Below are 16,741 nucleotides of genomic sequence, written 5' to 3'. Positions count from 1 at the left end.
TGTGATTAGTTGGTTCAGGACAGAACTAATGAAGCCTCGGAGGACAAGCGCCGTCATGGTCGGGGACGACGCTTGAACCCTATGCCCGTCCACAATGGTAACGACACTACTAGCCAACTGGAAAATGATTTAAATGCAAATAGAGGTGTTTTGCAGGATATCCTTCCTGCAACCATTCTAGAAGGAAAACAAAGACATAGGATGAGATGGTCAGATGAAGTTAACCGACACCTCATGCTCTGTTATTACCAAGTAACAAACTTAGGAACCAACACAACTGGATATAGATCACAAGTATACACAACATTTATTACCAGATACCCAGAAGAAATTTTTGTAACAAAACGACGACTAGCCTATCAGATCCGTGTAATAATCAAAAATAACAGGATACCCCAGTTAGAACAAGAAAACATCAAGCAACAAGTACAACAAATACTGGAACAAAATAATGTGCAATCAGAAGAAGAAGAAAATACAGTAATGGACTCAAACATCCCAGAGCAAACAAACAAAGAACAACACGTATCAATTAAACAATCAGAGGAAAACGAAATCTTAAGACAGCCACTAGAACAAGCACAAATTGAACACGAAGTGACACACGTGTTAGATATAGAAGAAAAATTTCAGCTGACATATATACAATACAAAGACACAAATACAGACATTAAACCATTCTTGCATAGACCACCAAATAACCCACAAGTCGAAACAACAATAACAACTATCAACACAATCATACACAACAAAATAAATGAAAATACAACTATGGAAGAGTTACAACTACTGGTTTATATAGGAGCACTCACTACACTAAATATACACACTAGGCAGAGATCAGAACCAACCATCACACAGAAGAAACCCACAAAACCAGCATGGCAACACAGGCTACAGGTCAGAATAGAAAAACTGAGAAAAGACACCGGACAGCTAACACAATTTATAAGAAATGAAATAGCAGATAAAAAACGAAAAAGGTTAGGTAGCATCGCACAACAAGAAGCGATAGAGCAATTAGATGAAAAGAACAGAAATTACAAGCATTGGCCAAACGACTTAGAAGATACAAAAAAAAAGTGAAAATAAAAGGAAACAAAACCAAACATTCAACACAAACCAAAAGAAATTTTACCAGACATTAGATAACACACAGGTGAAAATAGACAATCCACCAAACATAACAGACATGTAACACTTCTAGAGCAACATTTGGTCAAACCCAGTACAACATAACAGACATGCACGGTGGATACAAGCAGAAACAGACACATACAAGATGATACCACAAATGCCTGAAGTGATAATTTTGCAACAGGAAGTCACCCGAGCAATTAATTCTACTCACAGTTGGAAAGCCCCCGGAAAAGATAAAATAGCTAATTTCTGGCTAAAGAAGTTAACCTCAACACATTCACATCTAACTAAATTATTTAACAATTTGATCGCAGACCCATACACATTCCCTGATACACTTACACATGGAATAACTTATCTGAAACCTAAAGATCAAGCAGACACAGCAAACCCAGCTAAATATCCCCCCATAATATGCCTACCAACAATATACAAAATATTAACCTCAGTCATTACACAAAAATTAATGATACATACAACACAGAACAAAATTATAAATGAAGAACATAAAGGCTGTTGCAAAGGAGCATGAGGATGTAAAGAGCAACTGATAATAGATGCAGAGGTGACATATCAAGCTAAAACTAAACAAAGGTCGCTGAACTACACATACATTGATTACCAAAAAGTTTTTGATAGTGTACCCCACTCATGGTTACTACAAATATTGGAAACATACAAAGTAGATCCTAAATTGATACAGTTCCTAAACATAGTAATGAAAAATTGGAAAACCACACTCAATATCCAAACAAATTCAAATAATGCCACATCACAGCCAATACAGATTAAGCATGGAATATACCAAGGAGATTCATTAATTCCTTTCTGTTTCTGCCTGGCTCTGAACCCACTATCCAACATGCTAAATAATACAAATTATGGATACAATATTACTGGAACATACCAACACAAAATCACACATTTGCTATACATGGATGATCTAAAACTACTGGCAGCAACAAATCAACAACTCAACCAATTACTAAAGATAACAGAAGTATTCAGCAATGATATAAATACGGCTTTTGGAACAGACAAATGTCAGAAAAATAGCATAGTCAAGGGAAAGCACACTAAACAAGAAGATTACATATTGGATAACCACAGCGACTACATAGAAGCGATGGAAAAAACAGATGCCCATAAACATCGAGGATACAGACCAAATAGGAATAGATAATAGAAATATTAAAGAAGAACTAAAAGAAAAATATAGACAAAGACTAACAACAATACTGAAAACAGAATTGACAGCAAGAAACAAGACAAAAGCTATAAATACTTATGCTATACCAATATTGACCTACTCATTTGGAGTAGTAAAATGGAGTAACACAGACCTAGACGCACTCAATACACTTACACGTTCACAATGCCACAAATATAGAATACAGGGTGCGTTCCGAAAGTAATGCAATTATTTTTTAAGTAATTTATTGAACAGATTTGCACAAACACTTAAAATTCTTCAAAGTACTGTCCTTGGGCATCTACACATTTTTTCCAGCGACTCTGCCATGACCGGTACGCGCCCTGGAAGGCGTCTTCTGGGACCTCTCGCAAGGTCTTCGTCACGGCGGATTGGATCTCGTCTATGGACGAAAAACGGGTTCCTTTCAGGGCTGACTTAATCCTAGGAAAGAAAAAGAAGTCAGCTGGGGCGAGGTCAGGACTATAGGGGGGGGGGGGGGGGGGCAGCGTTGGCACCTGGTGTTTGGCCAGGAACTCGCGGACTCGTAGCGCGTTGTGGCAAGGCGCGTTGTCGTGATGGAGTTGCCAGGTAGCGGAGATGTCCTTTCTCGTCCTGACGACCCTCTTGCAGAGTCTTTCCAGCACATCCACGTAGTAGGCAGCGTTAACTGTCTGTCCTTGAGGAACAAACTCCTTATGGACCACTCCTTTGCTGTCGAAAAAGACAATGAGCATTGTTTTCACTTTTGATTTGCTCATTCTTGCCTTTTTGGGCTTAAAGGCCTTTAACCACCTCGAAACTTGTGAGTAGGACAGAGCCGAGTCCCCGTAAGCCTCACGAATCATTTTGTTAGTCTCCTCAAAAGATTTGTTCAGTTTAGCACAAAACTTAATCGCGTAATGTTGCTCGATCCCATTTTTTCCGTGACACGGTCGGCGCGCAGAGGTTTACAATAACAGACGTCCTGCCGCTTCCACAGCTCGGAGAGCACTGAAACCGGTTTCGCGGCAAAGCTTAGCGTCCCCCCCCCCCCCCCCCCCCCCACCTACTCCACGTGGCCCGCTCCCACTCCGACTACTAGGAGCGGCGCGGGAAATTCAATTGAATTACTTTCGGAACGTACCCTGTACATCACATACATTCAGCAACAGAAAGATTCACATTAAGCAGAAAGGAAGGAGGAAGGGGATTTATCGACATAAAAAACCTACATTACGGGCAGGTAGATAACTTAAGAGAATTCTTTATAGAACAAGCAGAAACTAGCGAAACATACAAAGCAATCACTTATATGAATACATCGTATACACCACTGCAATTGTATAACCATTTCTACAACCCTTTAGATCACATAACATCAACAGATAGAAAGAAAGTAAATTGGAAAAAGAAAACACTACATGGAAGCACCCGTATCATCTAACACAGCCACACATTGATCAAGACGCATCCAACACATGGCTAAGAAAAGGCAATATATACGGCGAGACGGAAGGATTCATGATTGCAATACAGGATCAAACAATAAGCAAGCATATTATTAAAGATCCCAATACCACAACAGGTAAATGCAGAGTTTGCAAACAACAAAAAGAGAAACAGAAGATCACATCACAAGCGGATGTTCAATACTACCAAATACAGAATACCGCAGAAGACACGACAATGTAGCAAAAATAATACATCAACAACTTGCCATACAACATAAACTAATAAAACAACACCCTCCCACATACAAGTATGCACCACAAAATGTACTGGAGAATGCTGAATACAAATTATACTGGAACAGAACCATTATAACAGATAAAACAACACCACATAACGAACCTGACATCATACTCACCAATAAAAAGAAGAAATTAACACAACTAATCGAAATATCCATACCCAATACAACAAATATACAGCAGCAAACAGGAGAAAGAACTGAAAAATACATCCAACTGGCTGAGGAAGCCAAGGACATGTGGCATCAGGATGAAGTTGACATTGTACCAATTATACTATCAACTACAGGAGTCATACCAAACAATATCCACCGGTACCTCAACGCAATACAGCTACATCCAAACATATATATACAACTACAGAAATCTGTAATTATTGATATTACCCGAAAGTTCCTAAATGCAATGTAACATATACCGCACAGTTAAAGAGAGGCACGCTTGATCAAGGTCGGCGTCACTTTCCATTTTTAACCAGACATAACGTCTAAGAAAGGAAAGAAGTAATAATAATAATTCGTCCCAGAATATGGTGCAGTAGGGAATGGAACATATTTCTCTTTACATCAATGAATATAAACCATTTTAAAAATTATTGAATTTGTGATGCTGCTCGTGTCTGTGCCAATCTCCTTTGAGTGTGTGAGTGTGAATCGAAGGAGGGGAAAGGGGGAGGGCATATCACGAGATATCCACAGACGTGAGCGCAGCTGATGTTACTTCACGTACAACAGCTTACTTATTCATCATCACTCATCATAACAAAACTAACAGTGCAGCCGCGGGAAACAGGAAGTTTAGGAGACGCAGAGGTGACAAAAATCATGTGACACCTCCAGATGTCGTGTCGGAGCTCCCTTTGCGCTTCACAGCGCAGCACCTCACTTGTATGATTGTCGGAAGGACGGACACAGCATCCAGAAAAGTTAAAACAACCTTCGATAAATTTAAAAGCAGGGGTGATAACATTAACAGTACCATAGGAATTCCACGCTAAATGCAGACGAGAGAGCAGGTAGGTGAAAAGAGTACATTGAAGGCCTCTGTGAAGTGGAGGAGTTTTTTGAGGACGTGATAGGAGAAGAGACAGGAGTCGATATGGAAGAGATAGAAGATGCAATATTAGAATCAAAATTTAAAAGTCCTTTGGAAAACTTACAATCGAATAAGGCAGCAGGGACAGATGACATTCCATCAGAATTTCTAAAATCATTGGGAGAAGTGGTAAAAAAACTGCTGTTCACGTTGGTTTGTAGAATGTATGAGTCTGGCGATGTACTATCTGAATTTCGAAGAAACATCATCCGCACAATTTCGAAGAGTGTAAGAGCGGAAAAGTGCGAGAATTATCGCATAATCAGCTTAACAACTCATGGATCGAAGTTGCTGACAAGAATAATACAGAAAAGAACGGAACATAAAACTAAGGATATGTCGGATGCTGCTCATTTTAGCTTTAGGAAAGGAAAAGGCACAAAATAATCCATTCTGACATTGCGGTTGACAATGTAAGCAAGACTGTAGAATAATCAAGACACGTTCATTAAATTTGTCGAATTGGAAAGAGCGTTCGACAATGTAAAATGCTGCAACATGTCCGAAATTCTGAGAGAAACAGGGATGAGCAATAGGGAAGGACGGGTAACATGAAATATATACAAGAACCAAGAAGGAACAATAAGCGTTGGAGACGAAGAAGCAAGTGCTCGGATTAAAAAGTGTCTAAGACAAGCATGTTGTCTTTCGCCCCTGCTGTTCAGTCTACACATCGAACAAGCAATGATGGAAATAAAAGAAAGGTTCAAGAACGGAACTAAAATTCAAGGTGATAATATTCGTTGATGACATTTTGTCCTCAGTGAAAGTGAAGAAGAATTACAGGATCTGCAGAATGGAATGAATAGTCTTATGAGTACAGAATAAGGGCTGCGAATAAATCGAAGAAAGACGAAAGTAATGAGAAGCAGCAGAAATGAGAACAGCGAGAAACTTAACATTAGGATTGTAGATCACGAAAGACGTGAAGTTAAGGAATTCTGGCATCTAGGCACCAAAATAACCCTTGACGGTCGGTGGAAGGAGGACATCAAAAGGAGACTAACACTCGCAAAGAGGACATTCCTGGGCATCATAAATCTACTAATATCAAACATAGGCCTTAATTTGAGGAAAAAATTTCTGACAATGTACGTTGATACTGAAACATGCGGTGCGAGAAAACCAGAAAAGAAAATTGAAGCACTTGAGATGTGGTGTTACAGAAGAATGTTAAACATTAGGAGGACTGATTAGGTAAGGAATGAGGAGGTCCTAGAGAGAATCGACGAGGAAAGGAACATATGGAAAACACTGACAGGAAAAGGCGCGCGATGGTAGGATGACTGTTAAGGCATCACGGAATGATTTCCATGGTACTAGCAGTGGAGGATATAGGCTGTACAGAAAAACAGAGATTGGAATACACCCAGTAAGTGATTGAGGACGTAACGTAGGTTGCAAGTGCTACTCTGACATGATTAGGCTGCGCCAGGAGAGGGATTCGTGGCAGGCCGCATAGACCATTCAATAGGCTGATGGTTGTAACAAAAGTGTAGGAACACGACATGGCATGGACTGAACAAGTCGTTGGAAATCCCCAGCAGAAGTACTGTGTCTTGCTGCGTCTACAGCTATCCGTAATTGCGGAAGTGTTTCCGAGCAGGATTTTGTGCACGACTTGACCTCTCGATTGCTTGTCCGCCCCTGTTAGCTGAGTAGTCAGCGCGGAGGAATGCCTCGCCGTGGGGCTCGGTTCGATTCCCGGCTGGGACAGGAGATTTTCTCCGCTCAGAGACTGGGTGTTGTGTTGTCCTCGTCATCATTTCATCCCCATCTCCGTCGCGCAAGTCGCCCAATGTGGTGTCGAATGCAATAAAGTACTTGCCCTCGGCGGCCGAACTTCCGAATGGGGAACTTCCGGCCCACATAGCCGTACGCTCATTTCCGATTACGTCCCACAAATTTTCGATGGGATTCGTGTCGGACAATCTGGGTGGCCGTATTATTACATCGAATTGTCCGGAATGTTCTTCAAACCAGTTGTGAGCACTGTGACTCTTTGAGATGACGCATTGCCATCCATAAAAATTTCATCGTTGTTCGAGAATGTGAAGCCCATTAATGTTTGCAATTGGTCTCCATGTAGCCGAACGTAACCATTTCCAGTCATTTACCGGGTCACTGACCAGAGAACCCAGTCCATTCCATACAAACACTGCCCACACCTTTATGGAGCCACCACCAGCTTGCACAGTGTATTGTTGAGAACCTGGGTACACTTTTCATGGGATCTGCGCCATACTCGAATACTACCACCAGCTCTTACCAGCTGAAATCGGGACTCACGTGACTTGGCCACAGTTTTTCAGTCGTCTAGGATCCAACCGGTATGGTCTCAAGCCCAGGAGGTGGCAGCGCGGTTTGAGACGTCATGTCACGGATTGCGCGGCCCCTCCCGCCGGAGGTTCGAGTCCTCCCTCGGGTATGGGTTTATGTGTTCTCCTTAGCATAAGTTAGTTAAACTAGTGTGTAAGTCTAGGGACCGACGACCTCAGCAGTTTGGGCACTTAGGAAGTCACACACATTTGAACATTTGATGTTGTGCTGTTAGCAAAGGCACTCGTGTCGTTCGTTTGCTACAATAGCCCACCAACGCCACATTTTGTCGCACTGTCATGACGGATACGTTAAGTCTCAGATTTATTTATGCGGGATACTTCACGCAGTGTTGCTTGTCTGTCAGCACTGACAACTCCACGCAAACGCCGCTGTTCTCGGTCGTTAATTGAAGGCTGTCGGCCATTGCGTTGTCCTTGTTGAGAGGTATTGCTCGAAATTTGGTATTCTAGGCACTCGTGATACAGCGAATCGACGAATATTGAACTGTCTAACGATTTGTGAAATGGAATGTCCCCTACGTCTAAGCTTCCGCATTGAAATTCTGTTAATTCCCGTAGTGCGTGCATAATCACGCCGAACAACTTTTCACGTGACTCACATGAGTACGAGTGACAACTTCGCCCGTGTTCTGACCTTTTCTACTCTGTGTACGCGATATTGCGAGGGTGAGCCAAATGAAAACCTTAACAAATCGAAATTTCGCGCCGTTATCCTGTAAGTTGGTAAGCGTGCTACAAACAGCGTGCGGAATGGCCTGTAGGTGGAAAGATAGTGCAGCTGCATAGATACCGTCGCAGCATCAGTATAAAGATGACCACCCCACTTGCGACTTGTACCAGGGAACAACAGCGTTCTGTTATTCGGTTTTTGCGTAGTGAAGGTGTGAAACCTATTTAAATTCATCGAAAAATGAAGGTTCAGTACGGTGATGCATGTTTGGCACAGCAGTAAGTCTACGAATGGTGTAGGAAGTTCGTAAATGGTGTGACTTCAGTGGAAGATGCTCCTCGTCCAGGTCATGCACAATGAGTTGTGACTCCACAGAACATTGCAGCGGTTGAAGCCATAGTGATGAAAAACCGCCGAGTGACACTGAATGACATTGCAGCATGTTTACGGATTAGTCATTGGTCAGCACACCACACTTTGCATGATGTGCTCCAGTTTCACAGAGTGTCTGCAAAATGGGTGCCACGGCAGCTGACTCCTGAAATGAGAGAACGAAGTGTTGATGCTTGTGAAGAACTTCTGGCTTCCTTGCAAGAATCGTTAATGGGGACGAAACCTGGGTTCACTTCCACCAACCGGAAACGAGGAGAGCGAACAAGGAACGGCGCCATTCCTCATCACCAAAACCAAAGAAGTTTCGAACAGAACCATCAGCAGGGAAGGTTATGCTGACTCTCTTTTGGGACGAAAAAGGCGTCATTTTGGATTATTACATGCCTAGAGGAACCACTGTCACCAGTGCATCATACAAAGATCTTCCAGGCCCCACACTGCTCGTACAACAGTTGCAACAATCACAGACCTCCAATTTGAGTGCCTTCCTCATCCAACATACTCACCAGACCTTGCCCCAAGTGATTTCCATACGTTTGGACTACTCAAAGACGCAACGGGAGGAAAGAAGTTCCGTTCTGATGAAGAGGTACGCCACGTTGTGCATGAGTGGCTGCGCGTACTACCAAAACAATTTTTTCTGAAGGAATGTATGCACTTTCTAAGCGCTGGAGGACTTGCATTGAGCGTGTGGGAGATTATGTTGAAAAGTGATACAGCTTTGTACCACTTCTGCACAATAAAAAATATTTAATAAAATATTTAAGGTTTTCATTTGACTCACCCTCGTCCTTCCATCTGTATACGTTCGTATGTTCATCCCATGACTTTTGTCACTACAGTGAATGTTTATGATGCCTATCTAGGCGAGTCTTCGCGAAGCCCACGTTACGTAGTGTACAGGAACTTGTGACGTTTCCGTCAGAATCGAGACTTTCCTACTCGATCATTTTTATTAACAGCTTGTGCACTAGGTCGAGTCGCTTTGAGTGCAACGCGGCGTGTAGCAGGAGCTGCTGATGCCCGACGCGCTCGCCTGAGCGCACTCACAGGAAGCGGGCGGGCGGCCGCAGCGGCAGCGGACCCACTGGTCAGCACTGTGCAGTCGCTGCAGCCCGACAGCAGACAACTGCGCTACTGCAATGATTATATTGAAAACGCTGACAGGCCAATACCGTAGGAAAGTTGCGATATTAACAAAAAGAAGTCAGAACGCTGCAGAAATACATATCAAACACAAGTTTGCTGTAGTTAGTGCGGATCACACCCTAACTCAAATGACCGACGAAAATCTGCGAAGATGTGCTAAGAGCGATTTTTCACCATAGCGGCACCGATCGTAGAGTCAGTCAGTTGAGCAGAAGGCGAATAGGAGCGAGGTATGTCCTTCCTCGAAGTCGGACACACTGTGATTCAAATGTCCAGCTTGAGTCGCTTCGGTCCGTAATATGTGTATGTATGCAAATAAAGTCAGGCAAACAATCCATTACATAGTTTTAGCTGTTCAGTTGCGATGAATTTGCGTATGTTATGATTTACGGTTGATAATGACCTGCCATCACCACAGAATATCCTGCAGAATAAAAGCATCGTCTACAAAAAGTGTCATATATTTTGTTCAGTAGTATGTCCGGTTATCAACAGTATGTCATCTGGGAACTACATAACAGATGCCACACGGAAAGAGAAAGAACAGCAGTGTCAGCTGAGCACGTCAAAAAGTGTGAGCAGTAGGCAGTAAGCGACATAGACTGCTATATTGTTCAACGTAACAGACTGTTGTGTACATAGTTCCTCGTAGTCAGCGCGTACACAACTTAAGCAATAGGGCGCGCCCCGCTAAGCACAACAGCACAGGCGCAGCTCTCGTCCGTCTCCGCACTACGAGATGGCGCTGTCTTAGAGATGGACCAAATTCTGCTTCCGCCGATCCGCGTATTAATTGCTGCTAACGTAGACAGAACCTTTTCTCCTCGCGGATCACACTCGCGCAGTGATACCTGAACGCGTGAGGTATTATAACGAGCGTGCAGACCTCCGATTAGTCAGTCTGCATTAGTCTGCGCCAGTCCATACCAGTCTGCATTTGTCTGCACCAGTCCATACCAGTCTGCATTTATCTCCACATGTCTGTACCAGTCTACATTAGTCTGTACCAGTCTATATTCAAGTTTCAGTCTGTATCTAATAAGATTAGCATATTCCTGTACATAGCCATGAAGATAAATGAATAGACACTTTGTCAAGTATCAGAGATATGTGCAAATAAGATTAACGTACCAAGACCAAAGGAACTTCAGATTTTCAATTGTAAACAGCATCCAGAATCAAGTTACGTAATGTCTATGCTTTTTATTATTTTAATAAATGCGTCTGAAAATTAATCTAGTTCTGTTTAAAGGTGGTCGCCATCAATCTGCTACTCTAAGCGTGCAAGTGGCATTTCTATCGTCTGACCTAACGGCAGATAAGACCACGAGACATGTTGCTGACACTCACCTACTTCGTTAGAGCGACACGTCAAATAACCTGACGGTGTGTGTACCGAAGGTCTTACAGTACGCACACCACACAGACCGTAGAGATCAAGTAAATCAATGGCATTGACGGATAGTAACTTCAGTAATAACATACGAGGTGTGTAATCTTGGTAGCTAGCAGGAAATTTGGATTTGATATGTACTGCGAGAATACAGCTACCAGGGCATAATGCGTACGGCATCCGTTAAGTGGCAGCGTCACAACCTTCTATAATGTGAGACAACTGCGTCTAGGCTGTGAAGCTCCACGCTGTGCGTTGCCGTTGTAGGATTCCTTGCCGAAGTAAGAATCCAGCAACAATAAAGGGTGCACCCGATATTGCTGATGCTCAGCGACGGGTTATTAAACCCTTTACCTTAATTAAATCTCTCCCTCCCCTTCTCTCAATTCGCCATCACATTGGTCAATGCACGTCAGAAGCGAGGGAAGCGCGGGTGCGCTGGCTATACTAATCTAAGTTTAATAACTTTTATGGACCGCTGAAAGCAATCTAATCCCGGTGGCGGCCCCCTCATGTGAACTTCTCCGCCCGCTTCGTCCCGTCCCTTACTTCATCTCGCATGCAGCAGGGTACAGGCCTTCGTGACGCGAGTGAGCAAAGCCGCAGCACATCTGCTTGGCGGGTCGCTATGGGCGAGCTGTTCTAGGCGCTTCAGTCCGGATCCGCGATGCTGCTACGGTCGCAGGTTCGAAACCTGCCTCGAGTATGGATGAGCGTGATGCCCTTAGGTTAGTTAGGTTTACATAGTTGTAAGTCTATCAGACTGGTGACCTCAGATGTTAAGTCTCATACTGCTCAGAGCCGTTTGATCCATTTGAACGTCTGCTTGTATCTGGGCTGGATCCTGTACGCAATGCTCTACACGCATCGAGAGGAAGTTGGCTGAGAATAAAAATGTAAAACAAATGCTCAAAAACACGTACTGCGACCGGGTCGCCAGGAGTACGAGCTCTCCGATAAAACATGTGGATACACGCATGAAGGCTTGTTAAAATCACACTACTACTGCTTTTAGAAAAGCATTAGCGTAATAAACGTCAGAACGTTTCGTACACATCCGGTTCTAACACATGCTTCACAGTAACTCCATCCACAAAAATCTTACAATTGTAACAGAAATATAATTCTCTTTCATTTTGTGAACAGAGACGACCTTGAACACCTCCGCTATCTACTAAGACGGTGTAAAAATTCCCCTTTTCAGCCCGTCAAAGCTACGAGGCGTGTTTTTCAAGTAAGCACCGTTTTGAAATTAAAAAAAAAGCGTGCTAAGATATCTCAATAATTTTATCTTTACGTGAAAGCCTGAATCTTAATCTACTTTTCTACATCATTTCCGCCAGTATTGAGGCACTTGTCATATGTTGTACCAGTTTTAGAATACCCTCGTCATACAAGTCTGCCGCCTGACTTGTTAACCACAGCTGTTTTGACTTCGTCATGGTCTTGAAGACACTGACCGCCCAGGTGTTTCTTCAAGTGCAGGAACAGATGGTAGTCACTGGGCACAAGATCGGGGCTGTACGGAGGATGATCTAGTGTTTCCCACCGAAAAGATGTGATGAGATCTTTGGTCTGATTCGCCACATACGGGCCGGCATTGTCTTGCAGCAAAACGATCCCCTTGCTCAACTTCCATGGACTGTTGGTTTGATTCTGGTGTGACGAAGGCCACCCATGTTCCATCGCCCGTAACAATTTGGCTTAAGAAATCATCACCGTCGTTGTTGTATTTCTCAAGGAAAGTCAATGCACTGTATAAACGTTTGGTTTTGTGCACATCCGTCGACATTTTCGGTACCCAACATGCGCACAATTTTCGGTAACGCAAGTGTTCGGTCACAATGTCATACAGAACACTACGAGAAACATTAGGAAAGTCATCCCGTAAGGAGGGAATCGTAAAGCGTCTGTCTTCTCTTAGCTTATTGTCCGCTTCTTGCACCAAATGCACCAAACTTTCATTAACGACCGAAGAACGCCCAGTCCGTTGTTCATCGTGCACATTTGTTGCGGCGATCTTTAAATGCTCTCACCGACTTTCTTACCATTCCATCACTCATAATGTTTTCTCCGTAAACTGCACAGATCTCACGATGAATATCGATCGCTTTTAGGCCTTTAGCAGTAAGATATCATATAACATCCCGTACTTCACAATCGGCGGGACTCACGATTATCGGAGGTTTCTTAAACACTCAGTACACAAAGTAAACAAGGAAGAATCAGACTGTAATGGAGTCAGTGCGTAGATTAAGGTACAGGCTTTCATGTAAAAATAAAATTATTGATATATCTTAGCACGTCTTTTTTTTAAATTTCCAAATAGTACTTACTTAAAAAAACACGCCTCGTACATGAGAAATCACCGAGTCTCCGCTAGAAGTGAACTTAACGACGTTTCCTGGCGAAGTGAGAGTAATCCTGGACCGGTGGAACGTTCCGCTAACGTGCGCCGTTCTTAAGAGACGACAACCCGACACGGGGAAGCCAGCCCACGAACTGGTCCTGTTTCTACAGCCAATTTTCAGTATGCGCTTATCCACCGCTATGCAAAGCTTAAGGAAGAAAGTAACTTTCACACATTCTGTCACTGCCAAAACAGACAGCTATGCTAAACTTGGACCATGTACGGTAAGAATTGCTACAGTCCAGAAGGAAAATGAGAGACATACGCGCGAGAAGAACAGAAATTACATTCTTATTCAAAGACAAGACGTCACCTCAATTTGTGACCTCTGGATTTATGACGGTCCCCTGGATATTACTGTGGTGTGTGTTGGCCACGGGTGGGCAAAGTGCCCACATGTAGACCACAACGTAGAACACAGGCAGTACCTGTGGTGGAACTTTCCGTTCCACCGCTGGCGCTGCCGGCAGCTGCTGGAAAGTGGCTGGTGCTCCGTGTGGAGCCGCCCCAGAGGGCCCGACACGTGCTCGGTGCGATTCAAGTCGCGGAAGGCGGCAGGCCCCTCCGTTCGCCAAATACCCTCTCGCTGCGCGAGCTGCTCCATCACGACAGTTCAATGTGAGTGCGCATTGTCATCCATAAAAGCGAAGTCACGGCCAAATACATCCCGGAAAATACGCACTTGGGGAAGCAGTACAGTGCCACAATAACACTGACCATTTAGTGTACCGTATTCAAATATTTGGAGGTCATTTTGCCACTGCAGCTTTGTACCTCCACACACCATAAGACGAGAACCACAAAAACTGTCGTGTTCAGCACTGCTCGACGTATCTGAGCCGTGGCGGGACTAGTGTCAGTAGTATCTCTGACATGAGAACGATCGGTTTCCTAGTGCAGAGGTTTGTCCTTGAGCCTGAGCCGGCTCGAGATACAAGGGAGCGCCGACCGTGAGTACAGAGAGAGGTTGTACTGGAGCGGGCGGCAGTTGGCTGGCGCCGTGCGTTCTCCGGCAACCTCGTGAGCTGTGGATGTGCCTGCTTCCTTGCAGGGATACGCTGTTATGGTCTCGCGAATTGATGGTCCGACATCTTCACAAAATCGCCACTACATCGAGACACCCAATTAAATACGCTAGTTACTAGGAGCGCTTAGTTAACTGTGATTGTGATCGCTCTTGGTACAGTAAGACGTTGCAAGAAGTGTGATGTTACGTTTGCTCGATTTCATTTGAGGCGTCTTACTAAGTGTGTGCTCTGCTTCCGCATAATATTGATGTATTTACAGATGTGTGTCATTAAGTTCTAGTGAATGTCGGTTCTGGGGAGCCAGTTCCTTTCCCACTCTTAGGGTTTGTCTGTAAAGTGCAGCTTCACTTAACAGAAGCACTTGCGAGCGAAATTAGTTGTTGTTTACCCTTGATTCTATAGAGTTAATTTACTCGTCAATCTTAAATGTTAAAGTTAAGAAAAGTTTCTCTACCTCCTGTTGTCGGTTGTGGTCTGTGTTTCAGTGAGCTAAGGCAGTGTGCAACCGAAGCACTGGGCTTCCCTTTAGATTACATGTTTGGCTTACGGGAGGTGTACTTCGCCTGAGCTCGTGTGTTCCTCTTCGGTAGCGTTTGCTTCGTTCACATTTTGGTGGCCTACTCGACGTGGGGTTGCAAACGAAGCCACGTCTTGGTCTGAAGTTAAGTATGACTTCTCTCGGTCGGTTTTACCGTTCGTGGTTAAACTTCGGCCTTACAAGCTTGAACCTTGCTTCTGTTGCTCCATATTTATCATTGAACAAATTTGTAACTTTCTATGCCCTAAACGTCCATCTTACAAGTCAATGGGAATTTGAGTAATTTTCGGTTCGCCCTGCAAAATTTCCAGCTTAACACGAATACTTAGAACATATTTATGTTCTAAGTATTCGTGTTAAGGTTGAGACTGTGTGTTCACTGTTATTTTACATGTAATATTAAAGTTGAAATTCAAAGGGTCTTAAATAATGTGTGTTGACTAGAGTGGTTTTGTTAAGTTATGATTAAATTCTGTCAATTTTGTTGGTAGATGGTGGGGGATGATTTATTAACTTGTTTATGATTTTATGTAATGAGAGTTTCTTAAATATTTTGCCTGACTGGTGGTTCTCAGTGTTTATGGTGGATGATTTATTAACGTGCTTATCATTTTATGTAATGTAAGTCTCTTAAATAATATTGCCCGAGTGGCGCCTGTAAGATTTTATGTGATTGTTTTGGGTAGCTAATTAACCCATTAGAATTGAAATGTTCACTTTATTGGGTCAGGCCTTCCACCCCTTTAAATTCAAAGGTTAAACAAGCAGGTGTTAAGTAAAAACGTCCCAGTACCCTCATATGGCAAGATGGAGGGGGGGGGGGTGGCGACATAATACACTCAGGAACATTGTTCAACATGATCGATCTGGTGGTGTAGGTGTTACAGTGTGTAAAGGCATAATGTTACATGTGCGTCCGAACTAAGAATCTTTGATCACGGTACACTCATTGCTCAACGTAACTCTGTGCAAGCCAGTACAAAAGTTACTTTTGTCCTTAGGTTTTGTACACCTTGTGCTAAACTGTGATTTCCTTCTCTCAGGCAGACTTGAGCCTCGTGGTGTAGCTCCGCGATCAGAGGCGCCTTGCCACAGTTCTTGCGGCTGCCCCCGTCGGAGGTTCGAGTCTTCCCTCGAACATGGGTATGTGTGCATGTGTGATGTCCTTAGTGTAAGTTAGTTAAACTTATTAAGTAATGTGGAAGTCTAGGGATCGAGTATCTCAGCAGTGTCGTCCCATAAGAACTTACCACAAATTTCCAAATTTTCAGCCAGACTTGTCTTTACCATAATCTACTATTTCCCTCTTTCCCCCTTCTTTGCGTTTAGGTACTCTAATTGCTTCGGCTTTCTGATTTTCTGAGCCAGTATATAATGCGCAGCGCTCCTTAGCACCCGGCTATTCCCCCGTCCCAACACCTTCTTGGACCGTTGCGTGTCCTTTCTGACGCATGAGGCCAACAGCACCGATGTTCTGGCCCACCACCTTCTATGTGATCACTTCCAAGAATCAGTGTTGGTTTTGATCGACAAGTGGCATTTATTTTAAGAGCTAAATGTTTCAAGGGGCACTGCTGGCGTGAAGCAACCACGAATCTGCAGCTCGCCGTACTACCTGTAGATTTAGCCATTGCCGGTATTCGAGGTACGGTCAACAT

Source organism: Schistocerca gregaria, chromosome 5 (assembly GCF_023897955.1).
Source record: "Schistocerca gregaria isolate iqSchGreg1 chromosome 5, iqSchGreg1.2, whole genome shotgun sequence".
NCBI classification, from domain to species: domain Eukaryota; kingdom Metazoa; phylum Arthropoda; class Insecta; order Orthoptera; family Acrididae; genus Schistocerca; species Schistocerca gregaria.
Note: the sequence above shows the minus strand (reverse complement) of the source record.